Source organism: Rhyacophila brunnea, unplaced genomic scaffold (genome assembly GCF_057557595.1).
Source record: "Rhyacophila brunnea isolate RB1 unplaced genomic scaffold, BYU_Rbru_1.0 scaffold_13, whole genome shotgun sequence".
In the NCBI taxonomy this organism is placed as follows: Eukaryota; Metazoa; Arthropoda; class Insecta; order Trichoptera; family Rhyacophilidae; genus Rhyacophila; species Rhyacophila brunnea.
Genome location: NW_028232785.1, coordinates 13082610 through 13090253, shown reverse-complemented (window position 1 = coordinate 13090253; position 7644 = coordinate 13082610). Strand labels below are relative to the sequence as shown.

At 35.0% G+C, this 7644-nt stretch overlaps 1 long non-coding RNA gene across 1 annotated transcript; it reads right to left on the bottom strand.

Annotated features, from left to right (window-relative positions):
- Positions 1 to 777: 777 nt before the first annotated feature.
- On the bottom strand, positions 778 to 5737 carry LOC147076536 (uncharacterized). Its single transcript, XR_015069310.1, has 3 exons — positions 5472 to 5737; positions 3974 to 4120; positions 778 to 2181 (listed from the first exon to the last, which is right to left on the bottom strand). It is a non-coding gene; the product is annotated as an uncharacterized LOC147076536 (long non-coding RNA).
- Between the last annotated feature and the right edge of the window lie 1907 nt (positions 5738 to 7644).

Genomic DNA, 7644 nt, shown 5'->3' with positions numbered 1-7644 from the left:
TGGTCCGAAGATAGAAGCGGTCCGTCCCAAAATGTTTGTCCCGTTACTCAGTGACCTGCCCCTATCTCTTTCCCTCCGTAGAATAGACCCGCCAAAATTAAAAGATGCTTTTGAAAAATAAAATCAGTTCGAATCTACCTACGACTGGGGGTGTCACTAAAATACCGAAGCGGCGCGTTGCCGTGTATCGCGGGCGGCAGGAAAGCGACGCGTGGATTCGCCCGCCTGTCGATTATCACGTCTCGAATCACGCGCGGTTATCGATAACTATCAAAGTGCTCGCGAAATTAAATAATGTGCAAACGCGTCCATGTGAAAAAGAATGCAAAGTGAAGTGTTGTCTATTCGAATGCCGCGTGCCCGCCGGCCACCGACATGTTTCGCGCAGTCACTGTCATTTAAATGTTACTTTATCTCAGTCATGCTGAACCCTTGAATTCCTAACTTGTACAATTTAATGAAATTGAATATATTCTCCGCGCGGAGGCTTTTGAATCGAAGATGTGTTTTATATAATTAAACCTTGTGATGTCACACTTCTCCCAATCGAAATAATACTGAAGAAGGTTCTACCACCCACATACACGTGAGTCCCATCATTCCTTTTCCTGGGTATTAGTATGCATGAGATTTTTTCAAATTATCTATATTCAGTTTATGGAATGTGACATTCTCATATATTATTACGTATTATTCGTTGAATAAATAATAGTTAAACAATAGAACAACAAGAATAAATCATTTAGTTTGATGTCATTTAAATGAAAAATTCATTTTCAAGTATAATTTTCGGTAAATTTAATGACAGGATGTTTGTTATACATGAATAATTACATTGATCACATTTAATTTTTTTTCATTAAAAGGAGTCATTTAGTGTTATTTCATATTACCAGATGTTAAACATGTCGTCACAAATTGATGACATTCGAATAGCTTTATACCGGTATGTATAATTAAATGTAATTTCATCCGAGGAGATCTTATACATGAGTGATCATATTGATCACATCTCAATTACTTTTCACCAGAATGTGTCATTTTGTGTACTTTCAGATTACGGGAAAATGTACAAAAATATACACACTGATTACATTGGAATGGCTTTATACAAGTGTGCGTCATTTTGTGTAATTTCATCTGACTAGATCTTTTACAATTATAATCACATTGCTCACATTTAAACGGCTTATCTCGAGAATGAGTCATTTTGTGTGATTTCATGTTAGCAGATGTTCTACATGCGTAATCACATTGATCACACGTAAATGGCTTTATAACGGTATGCATCATCATATGTGATTTCAGCCTAAGAGATGTTACACATGTGAAATCACATTGATCACATTTAAATGGCTTTTCACCGGAATGTGTCATTCTGTGTACTTTCAGATCACGGGATGTTTTACAAGAGTAATGACATTGATCACATTTAAATGGCTTTATACCAGAATGTGTCATTTTGTGTTGTTTCATGTTACCAGATGTTTTACAAGAGTAATTACACTGATCACAGTTAAATGGTTTTATACTTGAATGAGTCATCATAATATGTGATTTCATGTAGAACGATGTTTTACAAGAATAATCACAATGGGCACATTTAAATGGCTTTGCACCTGAATGTGTCAGTTTGTGTCGTTTCATTTGACTAAATGTTATACATGAGTAATCACATTGATCACATTTAAATAGCTTTATTCCACTATGTGTCATTTTGTGTCGTTTCATGTTACCAGATGTTATACATGAGTAATCACATTGATCACATTTAAATGGCTTTATACCAGAATGAGTCATCATGTGTAATTTCATATGGAAAGATATTTTACAAGAATATTCACATTGATTACATTGAAATGGCTTTTCTCCGGTATGCAGCAATGTAAGTTTTTTCGTGTCACTAGAATTAGATTCATCGCTTTTAAATGGCGTTTGACAAGAGAAATTGCTTTTACTATATTTACTTTGTTTTACATCCATACTAGTGATTTCGTGGAAATTATTTTTTTCGGGTATTGATTTATCAGCATTGCGTTTAAAAGTGCCACGTGTTTTTTTAAAACTTTTCTTGTTTTCCTCGAGTTCTTTTTTAATATCTTGTTCGTCGATTTGTATGATGTCATCAATTTTCTTTTCTTCCGACATAAACCAGGACGATTTGAGATTTGGTGCGTTATCCTAAAAAATCATGTATAATATAATTATTAGCACCACACGTTCTATACAACGTAACCATCGTTTAAATTTTCATCAGCATGTTAATTATCTACTGAAGTAACGCAGGTTCCTAGTTGAGCTAAACGATGCGAAAATAATTTTAAAAACTTTGTTTTAAGATAGGTACATGTCGTTTTCATAATAGAGAACGTGGGTGTCGTCATCCTGTTAGTTGTTCGCTCTAATCCAGATTTCAATTCGATCTCGATCGTCCCTAACAATTTACGATGGTTCACATTTCATTGTACAAAATAGATTCTGATCCGGATGGTCAAAGTGATGTAGCCTTTTGTTTTACCCTGTAAGTCAGTTTGGCATCCTTCAGAATATCGATTTGAGTTTGCCGTAGTGTACTGAGAGGCCTCCGAATTCCTGCGCTAGCTCTGGAGTTGGAAGTGGAGGTTCATCGATGTGGAGTAACAAAGAAGTTATAATATAAAAATTAATAAAAAACACCATGTACACTTCAAAACTCGCGATTTATTGTCATAAGTCAATATTATCCCAATTAACTTCCTTTTATATAGGTATTTATACTACGGCACTCCCTTACCAAAAGATTATAGTCAAACGTCACAATATTATTTAAGGTAGGTATAATTGAAATTATGAAACCAATACACCAACAATTAATTAAAAGTCAGTTAGTTCATATGAGAAAATCATCAAAAAATAAAATTAGAATTACTTAATTCTCACGAGTTCGAAGTCAGTCTTCACAATTAATTAAAGAATTAAAATAAATTAATTATTGATTAATAAAAAAATAGACGAGATCGCACGAGTCCCAGGCCACTGATTTGAAAGGTTGAGAGCCGGGTCCAAAAAATTACGAAGTCGAAGACAACACTGTCAACAACTATTCGCACCGCTAACTGTGAAAGTGACAGATAGGTATACGGTGACGGTTAGGTATCGCCCCACCACTAGGTTTAAAACCAGTAGGTATCTGAGCCACGGCGGGTGACTCGAGGGGGTGGCAAGATTCTATCCGACAGAATCTACAACGTACGACTTTACAAAAATCGCGAAGATTTTTGTATGGAGAATAGCGAAAAAGTCACGCCACAGAGTATCGCAGAGACGATCTCTGAGAACGTTAGAAGACTGCATATAGAATTTTAAAATCCGGCCCTTTTATTCGATTAGGGATGATTGCATCACTTTGTCCGGCGTTTAGGGTCGTAAAATTTGCATAACGGTTTCACTATGAAATTTGCGCAAAATCTTTGGACAAATTTTTCATTAACAAGATATGTAAAAATAATCTATACCAGACGGTCAGCGTCGGATAGCGTCGAGACGCTATCAAAACAAAATCTACGTTATGTTCATACAACTAGTACTTCTCGGTACTATGACTGTAATTTTAAAAAGCATTGTTTTCTTGTTTAAGGGTTAACCACGCGAAAAACGTACGTACAGTAGAGTATCTGGTGTCAAAATATTTGACTTTGGATCCTCTATCGATACAGTATACCCCCCTAGCCCTGGCGGCCTGTAGGTACTTCCCATCCGTAAACGAGAATGTGCCTCATATTTTGGGCGCATGGGCCATTGATTGCCACACATATATACCGTAAGGTAGAGCTGCCCCTGCATGCATAATATTATCATGTCACTAGATAATATCATCCACTATTTATTTGTTTTATTGTCATCATTCATTTTATAGACTAGATACAAGAAACAAACACAATACCTATCTTCATGTTTATACCTATATTGTATATAGTTCAAATAAATGTATTACCTGTTTTCCTGGACTAAATTCCGAATACGAACAACTTGGTTCAGGATCTTTATAATTAACTGTTTCTTCAATGAACTCTTTCTTGATGTCCACTCGCTGAAATTCGGGTTCCGATTTTATATTTACCATGTCTCTTGTTTGAAGGTTCTGAAAAAAACAAAATACTTATTATTTCATTAAGCCAAGCTTACTTTATGGAATATCACTCACTTTTATATGATTTATAATAATGAGTATATTCATTGGGGAAGCATTATTTCCCAGCTGAAACACGGTTTCTTAAGCTCCATGCCGTACATATATCCGTCTACAAGATATAGTTGAGAAAAGATTGCTTTATTTAATGAATTACATGGTGACATCTTTATTTGCGTTTATCTCAAAACTATGTTATTGTAGATAGGACACTGTTATCTTCAAACTCTAAATAATGTAGGTAACCAAATATATATTATGTTACGTCGAATGTGCGAAATTGACTTATACATGAAATGGGCAAAATTTTGCCTAAATCATGAAAAATGCAAGCCCATTGCCTTATTCATGAATTAGACAAAATATCTGGCGAGTGCGTGAATTCGGCAGTATTTTTTCTGCCTAGTTCATGCATTGGACAAATTAGAAAGAAGCGCTACGGCGGTAATTATTGCAACTAAACTAAATGTGTCAAATGCTCATGCATTGGTCGAAATGTACGTATATTATCTATGGTCAAAATAGATAGTCACGCTCCGGTGGTGTTTTTGGAACTAATCAAACTAACCAAATGTGTAAAATGTCATTAATTAGGTATATAAAAATATACGAATTAATAACTACAATGACGTTCATATCCATTTACTATGCGCAAAAAAAATCTAGAACTATAATAGGATAACGGAAGAATTTTATTGAAAGGTATTTTCGCGATTTGATTCGTGCTTGGGTATCAATCGTGCAATGGTCGATTGTATGTTTGTGATAGTTTGTAGACACTTGTGAGCTTACCTCAAAATGGACATTCAGTTGAATAATTCAGAATTACAAAACCTAACCTATCCTAATAAAATTAATGACAATGTCCGCAAACATTACCAAACACCATTGAATACCTAACTACCCCGTTAACACGTGTAAGGATTTACTGCCGACAGTACCTACGTATTATCACGACCATAACAAGAAAATGAATGTGTAAACATGTACTATCCTGCAGTTGCAAGATTGCATGCCTGAATCAAAAAGTTCGGAAGCTTCTGAATTTTCACGCGATTTGGATTTGTTCGATATCTGCGTATGCGCAGTAGAACGATAGTAAACTTCATGCAGCGACTCATTTTAAGGACAACCGATTTTTACAACTGTCAAATAGTACCATAAAATGACAACATCGCGTCTCGCTTACTCTTGAAGAATGAGATTGGAGATACAGTCAGCACTTAAAATATCCAATATTGCTGCAAGTAAATCCATGGACACGTATAGGCGCTATAGAAGACATAAGCTTTATAAAACTAACCTCAAGAGCAATGCTGGAACCGTCGGCAATTTCTTGCTTTATATAATTATTGGTCACAGGGTTAATTTGATTGTTTAAGGGCACCTGCCATTCTGCATCAAGTTCGAATTCATCCGGCTCGCGTTTCACGTCCATCTTTCGAATCGAAAGCGTACCTACGTTGGATTATCGTAGCAGATCAAAAACGTGCAGGTGGCAGATGATACTCTTTTGACAGTTCTGACAATGGCACACTTTGACGGGCTTAATCACAGATAAAATATGCTGATAGTATTGCCATATATATTATAATCATTACGCAGCAGTGAAATTTAATTTGTGGGTATAAAATTATTAATAAATCAGGCAACTGTGCCGGTGACGCCACGTGGGGCTAGGTATACCATGAGTTGCATAGGGTCGGCATATTATTATATACTGTGTAGAATGAAGGAGTGCATTTATAATTAACATTATAACTTTTGGCAGCATTCGCGGTATTCAGCTTAACAGACGATGCAGTCGCTTCATTAGAAAGAATTGACATTTTAGTTTTAAAAAAATAATCGAAGCATGAACATCCTGACATCGTAACTATTGTAGGTAGGTATTGTAATACACAATATTCCCATTGTAATACATATTATAATGGCGGTTTATCACATCACCACAGACTAGGGTTTCGTAGGTCCCGGACAAGTCGTCTTTTTTGAGGTCAATGTCCGTGTCCGGTATCTTTTTTTATTTTTATCGAAAAATGAGTAATAAAAATATTATGTCCTCGTTACCGGTAACATGTAAATTGTACGTAAAATATCTCACCGTAGTACAGTTCGCTGTGAGCTTTCTATCGGAAATGACCGTATACTGTACAATATGAACATTAATTCATTTTATTGACCTAGCTGATTTTGGCAAAATTCATGAATAATAATTCAAGAATGAAAACCTAATGTGACCTAACAAATAATCAAGTACCTACCTATATCAGCTACATGGGCATCGTCAGCGTGGTGCAAGGTGGTGCAAGTGCACCACCTTAGGTTCAAAATCTTTTTTTGATAATTATTGTATATTATAGCAATATTATTTATTGAAGCAAGTTCTACACTTAAAGTAAGTAAAAGTAAAATAACCAATTTATTTAATACATTTTGCAAACGATGACATGGATGACGCAATAGATGAACATAGCTTTTAAGTATAAATCCCATATTATTTGTTGAGCCCCACCGATAATAATATGATCAGACATGTTGGCACAGCCATCATATCGTCTAACCAAAATAAAATGCAGAACCAACCCAGTATCCTGTTCCGTCTATAATATTATTGTGGATAAAGGTTGCACAGCTAAATCCGACAAAGCAGAATAGACTATATTACATTCTTCATGTATTTTGAAAATGTTATTATCCTTGTCCAGGTATCGAATTGTAACTGTTTGTAGTTTTGAAAGGTACTCTTTTAGATGGACGCTTTACTATCTGTTGAATCCCGCCGCCTGCGAGTTGCGTTCAATCATTCGCTTTCTCAACCAGGAGGGAGTCCACCCTGTTGAAATCCATCGTCATTTCACATCCGTTTATGGTAATGAGTTGAACCAGCAGAATGTCAGAAAGTGGTGTGACTCAGAAAAAACAAGAAAATCCCATTTATGTACATATGAGTACCTAGGTACTTATATAATGAGTTGCCCATTTCCAAAATTCATCTTGTCTTGTTTTGACCAAAAATGAACTGAATATGCAGTTAGATTGCGAATTCAAATGGGCAAATACATATTCTATAAAAGTTATTCCTAATAGTAGTGTTTCGCAGTCCGTATAACGGTTGAAAAACAGCGTCAAATTTCAAAATGCGTTTTGTCTATAAAACTGTGTCAAATGTCATCTTTTTCATGACAAATCTTTAAATATTTCAAAAAATGTGTATGATACTTTAGAAAACGATGTGTTTTTCGCAAGCATATAAATTAAAATTTAATTTAATTAACAAAACATATATGTTTCCTTTCTTGTACATGTTCCATACACGTTTTAGCATAACTCACCTTGTTCATAAAAATATTTCCAAAATGCATCAAGTCCATAAAACTGTGTCAAAATAAAGTCATCTTGTCCATGACATATCTTCAAATATATTAAAAACTATGTAGGTATGATATTGATATGTGTTTTTATTTCATGAGCAT